Here is a 14,857-nt window from a genome sequence, read left to right on the forward strand (position 1 = left end):
TCCGACCTATCAAGTCATACAAATTTTCTATGGTGGTTTGAGCTCTCAAGGTAGATCGAGCCTTGATGCCAGAGCCGAAGGGCCGATTATGAACAAAACGGAAGAAGAGGTTGTGGATGTAATAGATGATGTGGTAAGGAACTACATGGATTGGCATGATGTAGAGAGGGAATCGACAAGCACAAGTGGCTCAATCGATCAATCTAATGTCATCAACAATTTGTCCACATTGGTCTCGGAGTTAGGAAAGGAGGTGATTTCTCTCAAGACCAAGCTCGAGAGTCCTTCACAAGCTTCTAGTCTTCCTTCCCAATTTAAGGGGATAGGTACATCTTCCTACTCTAACCCTCTTTTTGCTTCTTGTTGCATGATAAGAGATTTCTTGATTTGTGATTTATGTGGAAAGAATGATCATAATGCTTCTAATTGCCCCAATGTTCCTTGTGATAGATATGATGGATATGAGAATGTGCATGTGAATTGTGTTGATAATAATGATTTTGGACCTAGATTTAATGCTCAAAAGAATGTTGGGAATAGGAATTATCACAATGATGGGAGCTATGATAATTATAACCAAAAGAGTGGTTATCGTAACCATGTGACCCAAGAGTTTTGTGGTAACCATAATAACTTTTGTTGTAATGATCAAAGCCATGGCCAAGAATATGGGGATCATAACCAAGGTTATGGTAGCCATAATCAAAATTCCAGCCAAAATCATGGTAGGAGTAATTAGAGTAATCAAAGTACGAGAGAATTTCAAAATGATGTTCAAAGAGATACCCCACCCCAAATTACTCCAAAGACTCAAAGCCAAGGTGATGATTTCTATGATCAACAATCCCAATTGAATAGGCTAGAGAATTTCATGATGGCTCAATCCGAGATGTTGAATGAATTCACATTGTCTTGTAACAAAATGTTTGAGGTCCTATTTACTCATAGAAAGATGCTTGAGAACCAAATCAATGAACTAGCCATCCCTTTGAGAGATTGTGCTAGTCCTCTTTCTTTACCCTCACAAGAAGTTGACTCTTGGGAACCGATGTGTGCTATGACCACTAGGAGTGGTAAGGTCCTTAAGGAGAGTGTTCCTAGAAAGAGTAAGGAGAGTGAAAAGGAGAGTGATTCGAGTGAAGGGAATAAGCATGAAGAGCCTAGCAAGATGAGTGAGGATTCTAATTATAAGCCTAAGGTGAAAGAGAGAAAGCAAGATGAGGTTTACAAACCTAGACTCCCTTACCCCCAAAAGCACAATAGGCATAAATTGGATGAGCAATTTGGTAAATTCATCGAGATGCTTAAGCAACTTCATCTTACTCTTCCTTTCACCGATGTTGTAGAACAAATGCCAAACTATGCTAAGTTTCTTAAGGAAATTTTGAGCGGTAAGAGAGATTGCAATATGGTGGAACCGGTGAATTTGGGGGAGTGTTTTAGTGCCTTTATTCATAATGACTTACCCCAAAAGTTGAAAGATCCCGGAAATTTTCTCCGTACTTTGCAAAATCAAAGGAAAATTGTTCCACAATGCTCTTTGTGATCTTGGTGCTAGTGTTAGCATCATGCCTTATTCCGTTTTTAAGAAACTTAAGCTAGGTGAGCTCCTTCCATGCAACATGACCCTTCAATTGGACGATCGGTCTATTAAGTTTCCAAAGGGGAGAGTTGAGGATGTTCCTCTCAAGATAGGAGAGTTCACCATTCCCGTTGATTTCATTATGCTTGAGATTGCGGAAGATGACCATATCCCTATCATCTTAGGAAGACCTTTCTTAGCCACCTCGGGAGCCTTGATAGATGTTAAGGGAGGTCGTATTACCTTGAGAGTTGGTAAGAATGAGGAAAGTTTTGATTTGAAACCAATGCATGAGTCTTTGTCTCTTGTGAAAGGAATTATGTGTGTTAATTCCCCTTGCTCCATTGATAATGTATGCATGATTGATTCTTCAACTAACGATTTTCTTGAGAATTATGATGATGTGCTTTTGAGTTGTGATTGCAAGAAGGTTAGTGAAGATAGAATGATGATTCCCAAGCTTATGGACGAGGAGGAAGTTGACATTCCTCATTGGTTTGAACTCTATCCTCAAGATGAAGGTGATGTTTCCATGAGTTTAGATGGTGAGGAGCCATCTATAAAGAACAACAAGGCAAATAAAAAAGCTCGAGATTCAAAGAAGAAGAGAAAGAGAAAGAAGTTGTGGAAAGAAAAGCTTGCATTTGAAAAGTCTTTGTATGAAATCTCGTCAAGCGACAACGAGAAGTTGCTAGAAGTTGAGGATGAATTTTCTCTTTCCGCCACTTTGAGGAAGGTGGTGTTCTTTGACCCTCCATGATTTGGAGGAAGGGTCGAGCTTAGGACCATAAGCAAGCGCTTCCCGGGAGGCAACCCGGAGATCTCTAATTTTTCTTTTTGATTTTGAATTTTCTTATTTTCCCTTCTTTTAGTTTCTTTTCTTTCACTTTTCTACTTGTTTGGATTTATAGGTTGGATTATTAGGATTGGATTTCATCAAGTGAGCATGAGGAATGAGAAAGTGTTTTGCGGTTTTTGATATGTTTATACTCGATATCATCGAAATTTGAGGTAAAAGGGGAAGAATTTTAGTGAGGTAAGATAGGGAATTTTGTGCTTTAAAAGTTGAAGGAAGTTTGTTTTTGGTGGGTTCATGTGGTGCTACCATTATTTTAGGATTTTGAACCCACTAAAATGGGGTTTTGCTACTGCCTATGTTGGTGTTTATCATCATCATTATTTGTGTACCCACCAATTACCGCGCCCACTGCCATGCCCCTTATCTTCCCCTTCCTTCTTTCTTCTTTCATTTCCCCTTATTTCCTCCTTCTACCTTCGACCCCCATCACCCTCATACCCTCAAAACCGCACCAAACTTCTTCCATAACTCATCAAATTTCATTTATCCAAAACCTTTGGATTCAAGTCCCTTTGAATCCAAATTTTGTAGTCTAGTGTCTTTTAATTAGCTAGTAGTTTAGTTGGTTACTTAGTGTTACTTTGTATCTTCCTTTTCTTCTCTTTTTGGTTTTGAAGTTACTAACCATTTTCTTAGTTCATAGTTTATTTATGTAAACACGGAGGAAGTAAAAAAATATCATGATCGCTTCATGGAAAAGTCGCTTTGACTAATTATGCACTATTCAATCACTATTTTTGAGTTACTGTTTTTTTTTTTTTTTACCTAGAACAAAATGAATAAATGTCATTTTATTGCTCATAAATTTCATTATTTATTTATGTAATATATCATTTGATTACTCATATAGCTTTTTCCATACATAAGGGTACCAAATCACAGAAGGGTACGACTAAATTACAGAAGGGTACTACTGATATTATATTTGATTTAACTATTATTCAAAATATAAGATCAAATGGTAGATAAGAACAAAGTACCCTTTATTGTCACATTAGTACCACTGCATATTAAAAGGATTCCATTAGAATATTGTAGGGTACAACTGAAATACATACATCATTGAGTAAAACGAAAGTACACTTGTCATCTACGAGGGTACAATTGGTACCTACTAGGGTACCATCAATTATATAAAAATCATCTACAATCTACAATAAGAAACTTTTTGCAACATTCTAGCCTAATCAAAAGCTAAAGGAGTTGAAAAGAAAAACTCAGCACTGGAACAATATAGGGTACCATTGGAAAGCAAGCATCTTATCATTGGATACATATGAAAACCTAAGATTAACATTTACAATTATTTACCAATATAAAGTTAGCAAAGGAAGGAAACCACCCTTTAATAAAATTAAGGAACCATTACATCACTCCAAGTAAACGTGAATAGAGTGTGTCCTCTAATAAAAGAGTGCAAAGAGTTTTAATAAATCAAAATTAAGGGAACCATTTAATCAAATAAAACATGTAACGGCCATCTTTTGATATTACATATAAGCCATACATTTTCCACTATTTACCTTATTTACCAATTTAATTTAAGCACGGGGGACTATTTAATCAAATTTAAGGGAACCATTTTGATGAGTGACATTTATGGCACTCATTTGATCTCTTTTAGGATGATTTTCATTTCATTTTGTAGCTCTTTTCCTTAGTTTTTCTTAGTTTTTCTCTTTATTTTGTTAGTTTGTGCTTTTAGTTGTTAGTTTCTTTATTTTGTGCATTTCTTTGTTTATTTGTTGTTTTTCTCTATTATTTGTTTGTTTTCGTTTGTTTTTAGGTTGTGATCGAGTTTCCAAAGATTTCTGAGCTTCCCTCCTACATTTCTCATCATATTGGATACCTTGTGTTAGCATTTGGAGCTTCAAGTTTGGAGGAACTCAAGGGGCAAGTCTAGAGACCGGTGCACGTATGCGGTGGGGGCATCATCTTTGCCACAAACCCACCAAGATACTCATTTCAAGATTGCATACTTTGATGTTCATCACCATCACCAAGCCATGCGCACAAGGTTGATCAAGGTCGAAGAAGGGGAGTAGGAACACCCAGATTGGTGCGGGCACACCCAGGGAAGGTGCGGGCGCACCAGTTGCGCGTGCGGGCGCACCCACCTGGGTCTTTGCCCGTACCCTGCTTCGTGCGCCCTCTTTTCTCCCTTGTGTGGCCGCATCTCCGTGGGTCTATTTTTGGACGATCTAACCGACTTTTCCTTGTATATATAGTATTTTCCTTCTATTTTAGAGAGAGAATCATTAGAGAAGAATTAGAATAGAATTAGAATTAGTTTTTTATCAAATTAGAGAGGTTTTTAGAGAAAGAAACTCTAGGTTTTAGTGAGAGAAATTCATGGTGGATTATTGATGATTGAAGCTTTCTTTAATTCCTTTAATCTTTGATCAAGATTGTAAGATTTCCTTTTCTTTAATTCAATCTTTAGTTTAATCTTTAGTTTGATTTCAATTATTTTGTTGAATGTTCAAGTTTGATTGAAGTTTGATTGATTTGTGATTTAATTATAGTTTGTTCAATTTGATCATGATGAATTTGTTGTTTAGCTTTGTTTTGATCTTGATTTCTATGGATTATGAGCAGTTAGATTGCTAGGGTAATGGTGAAGCATGTATGAGTAATGGATTGATGCTAACTAGGGAAAATTGATGGAGTTGATGATGTGATTAAATTTGGTTGATGATCATGTGCATGTGTGTGATTAATTAAAGAGTAGCTAACTTTGATTGTTGCACTAGATTGCATTGTAAGTTCACATTGATACGGACCATTGATTTGTGGCTTGCATTTACACGATTGAGGTGTCTTGTGATGTTTCCTAGCTAGAGTTTATCGTAGTTGACGCTAGTTAGACATCTAGGAGAATAGCTTGATATGCTCTATTGGTTGCATGATTGATCTTCCCTCACATTGCTTGACTTAGCCAATTTAACCTCCCAATTAGTTGATTCCAATATGACTACATGTGGATCCTAGCCCTAGTGCTTATTACATTTGATTTCTTCTCGTTTATTTGCCGTGTTTGTCTTAGTATAGATTTCACACCCTATCTTTAGACTTCGGGATAGCTTGACTATAGACAATAGACAATAGCCCACCATTCCTTTGGGTTCGACCCTCGACTTACCGTTATACCTATATAGGGGTGTGTTGAGTGCTTATAAATGTTGTTTGACCTTGGGTAGGGGTTATCCCCAACGACCTAGCTTCGACCCTCGTCAAAATGGCGCCGTTGTCGGGGAATGGTGTCGTGATTGTATATTGTTGTTGAGTCTATTCCACTTAATTCAAAATCACAAAAAGATTTTCCTTTAGGCTACACTTGTAGCCGTGCTACTAATAATTTCGTTTGAGATTGTGTGCAAGTGAACATGGGAGAAGCTCATAGAGTGATGTTGAAGGAGTTGGGCACGCCGGGCGCTTACAAGTATGAGAGCGGGATTGCTCCATTATTGATCCCTGATGGTGATTTTGAAATCAAACCGGCTATGATCACCTTGATTGAGAGGAAACAATATGGTGGCACAAAAAGTGAAAATCCTCTTAACCATCTCAAGGATTTTGAAAAGTATTGTAATACAATTATGGTAGCCGGAGTTGCTCAAGAATATATAAGGCTCAAGTTGTTTCCGTTCTCTCTCATTGGAAGAGCTTTAGAGTGGTTGGACAAGGAGGTAAAGCCATGGTCCCTTAGGACGTTGGATGAAGTCACAAAAGCTTTCTTGTCTCGCTTTTACCCACAAAAGAAGATGGCGGAGGCTAGAGCCTTAATCCAAAGTTTCAAGCAATTGCCTAGAGAGAATCTCTATGAAGCATGGGAGAGGTACAAGGATTACCAAAGGGAATGCCCTCACCACGGAATTCCGACCTATCAAGTCATACAAATTTTCTATGGTGGTTTGAGCTCTCAAGGTAGATCGAGCCTTGATGCCAGAGCCGAAGGGCCGATTATGAACAAAACGGAAGAAGAGGTTGTGGATGTAATAGATGATGTGGTAAGGAACTACATGGATTGGCATGATGTAGAGAGGGAATCGACAAGCACAAGTGGCTCAATCGATCAATCTAATGTCATCAACAATTTGTCCACATTGGTCTCGGAGTTAGGAAAGGAGGTGATTTCTCTCAAGACCAAGCTCGAGAGTCCTTCACAAGCTTCTAGTCTTCCTTCCCAATTTAAGGGGATAGGTACATCTTCCTACTCTAACCCTCTTTTTGCTTCTTGTTGCATGATAAGAGATTTCTTGATTTGTGATTTATGTGGAAAGAATGATCATAATGCTTCTAATTGCCCCAATGTTCCTTGTGATAGATATGATGGATATGAGAATGTGCATGTGAATTGTGTTGATAATAATGATTTTGGACCTAGATTTAATGCTCAAAAGAATGTTGGGAATAGGAATTATCACAATGATGGGAGCTATGATAATTATAACCAAAAGAGTGGTTATCGTAACCATGTGACCCAAGAGTTTTGTGGTAACCATAATAACTTTTGTTGTAATGATCAAAGCCATGGCCAAGAATATGGGGATCATAACCAAGGTTATGGTAGCCATAATCAAAATTCCAGCCAAAATCATGGTAGGAGTAATTAGAGTAATCAAAGTACGAGAGAATTTCAAAATGATGTTCAAAGAGATACCCCACCCCAAATTACTCCAAAGACTCAAAGCCAAGGTGATGATTTCTATGATCAACAATCCCAATTGAATAGGCTAGAGAATTTCATGATGGCTCAATCCGAGATGTTGAATGAATTCACATTGTCTTGTAACAAAATGTTTGAGGTCCTATTTACTCATAGAAAGATGCTTGAGAACCAAATCAATGAACTAGCCATCCCTTTGAGAGATTGTGCTAGTCCTCTTTCTTTACCCTCACAAGAAGTTGACTCTTGGGAACCGATGTGTGCTATGACCACTAGGAGTGGTAAGGTCCTTAAGGAGAGTGTTCCTAGAAAGAGTAAGGAGAGTGAAAAGGAGAGTGATTCGAGTGAAGGGAATAAGCATGAAGAGCCTAGCAAGATGAGTGAGGATTCTAATTATAAGCCTAAGGTGAAAGAGAGAAAGCAAGATGAGGTTTACAAACCTAGACTCCCTTACCCCCAAAAGCACAATAGGCATAAATTGGATGAGCAATTTGGTAAATTCATCGAGATGCTTAAGCAACTTCATCTTACTCTTCCTTTCACCGATGTTGTAGAACAAATGCCAAACTATGCTAAGTTTCTTAAGGAAATTTTGAGCGGTAAGAGAGATTGCAATATGGTGGAACCGGTGAATTTGGGGGAGTGTTTTAGTGCCTTTATTCATAATGACTTACCCCAAAAGTTGAAAGATCCCGGAAATTTTCTCCGTACTTTGCAAAATCAAAGGAAAATTGTTCCACAATGCTCTTTGTGATCTTGGTGCTAGTGTTAGCATCATGCCTTATTCCGTTTTTAAGAAACTTAAGCTAGGTGAGCTCCTTCCATGCAACATGACCCTTCAATTGGACGATCGGTCTATTAAGTTTCCAAAGGGGAGAGTTGAGGATGTTCCTCTCAAGATAGGAGAGTTCACCATTCCCGTTGATTTCATTATGCTTGAGATTGCGGAAGATGACCATATCCCTATCATCTTAGGAAGACCTTTCTTAGCCACCTCGGGAGCCTTGATAGATGTTAAGGGAGGTCGTATTACCTTGAGAGTTGGTAAGAATGAGGAAAGTTTTGATTTGAAACCAATGCATGAGTCTTTGTCTCTTGTGAAAGGAATTATGTGTGTTAATTCCCCTTGCTCCATTGATAATGTATGCATGATTGATTCTTCAACTAACGATTTTCTTGAGAATTATGATGATGTGCTTTTGAGTTGTGATTGCAAGAAGGTTAGTGAAGATAGAATGATGATTCCCAAGCTTATGGACGAGGAGGAAGTTGACATTCCTCATTGGTTTGAACTCTATCCTCAAGATGAAGGTGATGTTTCCATGAGTTTAGATGGTGAGGAGCCATCTATAAAGAACAACAAGGCAAATAAAAAAGCTCGAGATTCAAAGAAGAAGAGAAAGAGAAAGAAGTTGTGGAAAGAAAAGCTTGCATTTGAAAAGTCTTTGTATGAAATCTCGTCAAGCGACAACGAGAAGTTGCTAGAAGTTGAGGATGAATTTTCTCTTTCCGCCACTTTGAGGAAGGTGGTGTTCTTTGACCCTCCATGATTTGGAGGAAGGGTCGAGCTTAGGACCATAAGCAAGCGCTTCCCGGGAGGCAACCCGGAGATCTCTAATTTTTCTTTTTGATTTTGAATTTTCTTATTTTCCCTTCTTTTAGTTTCTTTTCTTTCACTTTTCTACTTGTTTGGATTTATAGGTTGGATTATTAGGATTGGATTTCATCAAGTGAGCATGAGGAATGAGAAAGTGTTTTGCGGTTTTTGATATGTTTATACTCGATATCATCGAAATTTGAGGTAAAAGGGGAAGAATTTTAGTGAGGTAAGATAGGGAATTTTGTGCTTTAAAAGTTGAAGGAAGTTTGTTTTTGGTGGGTTCATGTGGTGCTACCATTATTTTAGGATTTTGAACCCACTAAAATGGGGTTTTGCTACTGCCTATGTTGGTGTTTATCATCATCATTATTTGTGTACCCACCAATTACCGCGCCCACTGCCATGCCCCTTATCTTCCCCTTCCTTCTTTCTTCTTTCATTTCCCCTTATTTCCTCCTTCTACCTTCGACCCCCATCACCCTCATACCCTCAAAACCGCACCAAACTTCTTCCATAACTCATCAAATTTCATTTATCCAAAACCTTTGGATTCAAGTCCCTTTGAATCCAAATTTTGTAGTCTAGTGTCTTTTAATTAGCTAGTAGTTTAGTTGGTTACTTAGTGTTACTTTGTATCTTCCTTTTCTTCTCTTTTTGGTTTTGAAGTTACTAACCATTTTCTTAGTTCATAGTTTCTTTTGCTCTTCTTGTTCTCACATGGCTCTATGATGATGCTTACGATCTTGGAACGCAACAAAGGTTGTTCAATCTATCGCCTTTCTTTATTATGCTAAGCATGGATAGCCCGGTGAGACCTTTCGAATTTTTTCTCTTTATTTTATTTGGATGCATAGATTAGGATTAGTTTAGGGGAAGTTGAATGGTTCGAGGATGAATGCTTGTTAACACGTAATGTGTTTGGGATCGATGACAATGTTGTCATTCGATCACTTGTTTGTCGATTGGGATATATGTGTTTAACTTGCTTTCTAGTTCTCTTCTCCATTTATCCTATTCTTCCTTTATCTATGACTTTCCTTTTTTCTTTTCTTTTCTTTTCTTTTCCTTTATTTTTACTTTGTTCTTGTTTTGGTTTGTGGTTTGATTTTGAGGCTTATTTTTCACCATTTTTATTTTCCTTATGAGTTGGACTTTGTACATTGGACTTTGTCTTTTGCATGAATTTCTTCCTAGGTAGTAAAGGTATGCACGGTTTGATACTATGTTCGGTAGACTCTAGGATAGGTGTATGCTAGGGTAGTTGGTTTGAACTAGGAGGATCATGAAATCGGATTCTACTTGTTTGTGGCATGCTTGGTAGTTGCTCCCTATAGTCAATTTGACACCACTAGTGAGTTTTTGCTACATCCATGTGAGGTTCATCGTTTTTCAAGCCTTCAACCTATTTTATATGAGCAGCGTGGATCCTTGACTTTGCAAACCTAATCTATAAAGCTTGATGTATGATTCTTAAACTCGAGACCGAGCTGTCTGGGGAGGACAAAGGAACCTTTTTCGAGGTGGTATTTTTCATTTTTAGGATAGTTTGTTTCATCTTTATTTTTGGTTTTACATTTGCCTTCTTGCAACCATTTGAGCCTATTCCCTTCTTTTCAAGCCACATCTTTAGATCTTTGGCCTTTTGTTTCATTTTCTTCCTCTTCTTGTTTTTGTGAAGCAATTGATCATTCTTGATGGAGTTTGTGGTGATATGGTTGGGATATGTGGTTCCATTGATGCAAGCTTGTGATTATATCTTCTTTGTGAATAATGGCAAATGCTTATGAGTAAAAGCCGTCCTACTTCATAAAAGGCATGGACAAATAAATTGCATTATTGAAAAAGTCGTCCGAATTTAGTAAGAGGCAAGGACAAAGCATATCGAAAACAAAAAAAACAAAAAAAAATTGAAAAGTGAAAAATTCAAAAATATTTTGATGCATTCTTTTCTCCTTCTAAGCATTGAGGACAATGCTTCATTTAAGCTTGGGGGAGAAGCGTTTACGCTTTTTGTATATATTTCTTATGAGTATAGCTTCAAATAAGCTTGGGGGTGTACGTATTTTTGTTTGGATTGGTGATTACTTGATTGTGATTCTAAGAAAGGGCCCGTTCTTAGCTTCACTATTAGGAAACCCATCAAATTTCAAATTTTAGCCTACCTTCACCCTTTATGCCTTACGTTACAACCTTGGGGAAAGACCTTTCGACCTAGAAAGTTGAGTCACTATTCTGGGGAGGGAATCATGGGTCATTGCCCAAGGAAAGGGGATGCATAGTCAAGATTGTCGAGTAGCCTAAATAAATCTCTTTTTCCGGTTCCTTCGAGGAATCATTGGGATGCTCACTAAGGGGAGATTTGAGACTAGTAGGGAGAACACGGTAAGATCGTTTGGGATGAATGTGGATTGTGATGTCTAGTTCCTATGCCTAGCATACCCTATGTTTCAGTCAACCTTAGATATCTTGAAAAGTGCATACCTTGACTACTTGAGAAAGATTTTCATTCATTTGCATTGTAGTCTCTTTGTAAGTCCATTTCGCAAAGGTTTTGTTTTCCTTTTTCCTTTTCTTTTCTTTTTATGGTTTTGCCTCTTTGATGTTGGTGGAGAGTTGTGGGTAAACTCTTAGGATACCCTTACGAGACCTCACTCGTCCTCATAGGCGACTTTGGGGTTTAAAGGGCTTGTTGTAGCTAAAAACAACCGTGATTCCTACGACAATGAGTAGTAGTGTATATTCTCGTTTTGAGTTTTTCTTTTTCTTTTTTAATAAGTTTTTCATCCTTACTCTTTCTTGCTTTGTTTTGCTCAAGGACGAGCAAAAGTTTAGCTTGGGGGAATTTGATGAGTGACATTTATGGCACTCATTTGATCTCTTTTAGGATGATTTTCATTTCATTTTGTAGCTCTTTTCCTTAGATTTTCTTAGTTTTGCTCTTTATTTCGTTAGTTTGTGCTTTTCGTTGTTAGTTTCTTTATTTTGTGCATTTCTTTGTTTATTCGTTGTTTTTCTCTATTATTTGTTTGTTTTTGTTTGTTTTTAGGTTGTGATCGAGTTTCCAAAGATTTCCGAGTTTCCCTCCTACATTTCTCATCATGTTGGATGCCTTGTGTTAGCATTTGGAGCTTCAAGTTTGGAGAAACTCAAGGGGCAAGTCTAGAGACCGGTGCACGTATGCGGTGGGGGCATCATCTTTGCCACAAACCCACCAAAATACTCATTTCAAGACTGCATACTTTGATGTTCATCACCATCACCAAGCCATGCACACAAGGTTGATCAAGGTCGAAGAAGGGGAGTAGGAACACCCAGATTGGTGCGGGCGCGCCCAGGGCAGGGGCGGCCGCGCACCAAGGTGGTGCGGGCGCACCCACCTAGGTCTTTGCCCGTACCCTACTCCGTGCGCCCTCTTTTCTCCCTTGTGCTGCCGCATCTCCGTGGGTTTATTTTTGGACGATCTAACTAACTTTTCCTTGTATATATAGTATTTTCCTTCTATTTTAGAGAGAGAATCATTAGAGAAGAATTAGAATAGAATTAGAATTAGTTTTTTATCAAATTAGAGAGGTTTTTAGAGAAAGAAACTCTAGGTTTTAGTGAGAGAAATTCATGGTGGATTATTGATGATTGAAGCTTTCTTTAATTCCTTTGATCTTTGATCAAGATTGTAAGATTTCCTTTTCTTTAATTCAATCTTTAGTTTAATCTTTAGTTTGATTTCAATTGTTTTATTGAATGTTCAAGTTTGATTGAAGTTTGATTGATTTGTGATTTGATTATAGTTTGTTCAATTTGATCATGATGAATTTGTTGTTTAGCTTTGTTTTGATCTTGATTTCTATGGATTATGAGCAGTTAGATTGCTAGGGTAATGGTGAAGCATGTATGAGTAATGGATTGATGCTAACTAGGGAAAATTGATGGAGTTGATGATGTGATTAAATTGGGTTGATGATCATGTGCATGTGTGTGATTAATTAAAGAGTAGCTAACTTTGATTGTTGCACTAGATTGCATTGTAAGTTCACATTGATACGGACCATTGATTTGTGGCTTGCATTTACACGATTGAGGTGTCTTGTGATGTTTCCTAGCTAGAGTTTATCGTAGTTGACGCTAGTTAGACATCTAGGAGAATAGCTTGATATGCTCTATTGGTTGCATGATTGATCTTCCCTCACATTGCTTGACTTAGCCAATTTAACCTCCCAATTAGTTGATTCCAATATGACTACGGGCCTGTTCTCTTACGTTGAAATTCAGTTCAGTTCAGCTGAGTTCAGTTCAGTTCAGTTCGGTTCAGTTCAGTTCAGCTCAATTCAGTTCAGTTCAGTTCAGCTCCTGATTTCCTTCTCTTATAAAATATTCATTTCAGCTCAGTTTAGTTCAGTTCAGTTCAGTACAGTTCAGCTGAGTTCAGTTCAGCTGAGTTCAGTTCAGTTCAGTTCAGTTCAGCTGAGTTCAGTTCAGTTCAGTTCAGCTGAGTTCAGTCAATGAGAACAAGCCCTACATGTGGATCCTAGCCCTAGTGCTTATTACATTTGATTTTTTCTCGTTTATTTTCCGTGTTTGTCTTAGTATAGATTTCACACCCTATCTCAAGATTTCGGGATAGCTTGACTATAGACAATAGCCCACCATTCCTTTGGGTTCGACCCTCGACTTACCGTTATACCTTTATAGGGGTGTGTTGAGTGTTTATAAATATTGTTTGACCTTGGGTAGGGGTTAGCCCCAACGACCTAGCTTCGACCCTCGTCACATTTAATCAACACACTCATGTATGTGAAGAGTATGGTTCTCCAATTAAAGAGTGTAAAGGGTTCCAATAAACCACTTTAAAATAAAGGGTACCACTAACAAGTTCAAGGCTACCACAACAAATTATAAGGGTACCACTAACAAGACTGATCGATACAATCACACTTAAGCAGTGAAGGGTACCCTTAGTAAGTTAAAGGGCACAGTTAAAAGCATGAAGGGTACTACTGACTAGAGTCAGACCATTGGAACCACATAGGGTACCACCATAACCATGTAGGGTACCGCTGGAACAATGTAGGGTACCATTGGAAAGTAGGCATCTTATCATTGGATACATATGAAACCCTAAGATTAACATTTACAACTTTTTACCAATTTAAAGTTACCAAAGGAAGGAAACCACCCTTTAATAAAATTAAGGAACCATTTCATCACTCCAAGTAAACGTGAATAGAGTGTCCTCCAATTAGAAAGTGCAAAGAGTTCGAATAAATCAAACTTAAGGGAACCATTTCATCGAATAAAATATGTAAGGGTCATATTCTGATATTACATATAAGCCATACATTTTCCACTATTTACCTTATTTACCAATTTAATTTTAGCATGGGGACTATTTAATCAAATTTAAGGGAACCATATAATCAACACAATCCATGTAAATGTGAAGAACATGGTTCTCCAATTAAAGAGTGTAAAGGGTTCCAATAAACCACTTTAAAATTCTAGGGTACCACTAACAAGTTCATGGCTACCACTACAAAGTATAAGGGTACCACTAAAAAGAATGATCGATACAATAACACTTAAGTAGTGAAGGGTACCCTTGGTAAGTTAAAGGGCACAGTTGAGACCATGAAGGGTACTACTGACAAGGGTTAGACCATTGGAACCACGTAAGGTACCACCATATCCATGTAGGGTAATACTAGAACAATGTAGGGTACCATTGGAAAGCAGACATCTTATCATTGGATACATATGAAACCCTAAGATTAACATTTACAACTATTTACCAATTTAAAGTTATCAAAGGAAGGAAATCACCCTTTAAAATTAAGGAACCATTTCATCACTCCAAGTAAACGTGAATAGAGCGTCCTCCAATTAGAGAGTGCAAAGAGTTCTAATAAATCAAAATTAAGGGAAACATTAAATCGAATAAAATATGTAAGGGTCATCTTTTGATATTACATATAAGCCATTTTCCACTATTTATCTTATTTACCAATTTAATTTTAGCATGGGGGACTATTTAATCAAATTTAAAAAGGGAACCATTTAATCAACACACTCCATGTAATTGCGAAGAGCATGGTTCTCCAATTAAAGAGTGTAAAGGGTTCCAATAAACCACTTTAAAATTCAAGGGTACCACTA

General features: G+C 37.6%; 1 non-coding gene across 1 annotated transcript; it reads right to left on the bottom strand.

Moving 5' to 3' along the window:
- Nucleotides 1-6,212: 6,212 nt before the first annotated feature.
- Nucleotides 6,213-6,318, bottom strand: LOC145637538 (small nucleolar RNA R71). Its single transcript, XR_014114311.1, has one exon. It is a non-coding gene; the product is annotated as a small nucleolar RNA R71 (small nucleolar RNA).
- Between the last annotated feature and the right edge of the window lie 8,539 nt (nucleotides 6,319-14,857).

Source organism: Chenopodium album, chromosome 6 (assembly GCF_948465745.1).
Source record: "Chenopodium album chromosome 6, dcCheAlbu1.1, whole genome shotgun sequence".
Classification (NCBI taxonomy): domain Eukaryota; kingdom Viridiplantae; phylum Streptophyta; class Magnoliopsida; order Caryophyllales; family Amaranthaceae; genus Chenopodium; species Chenopodium album.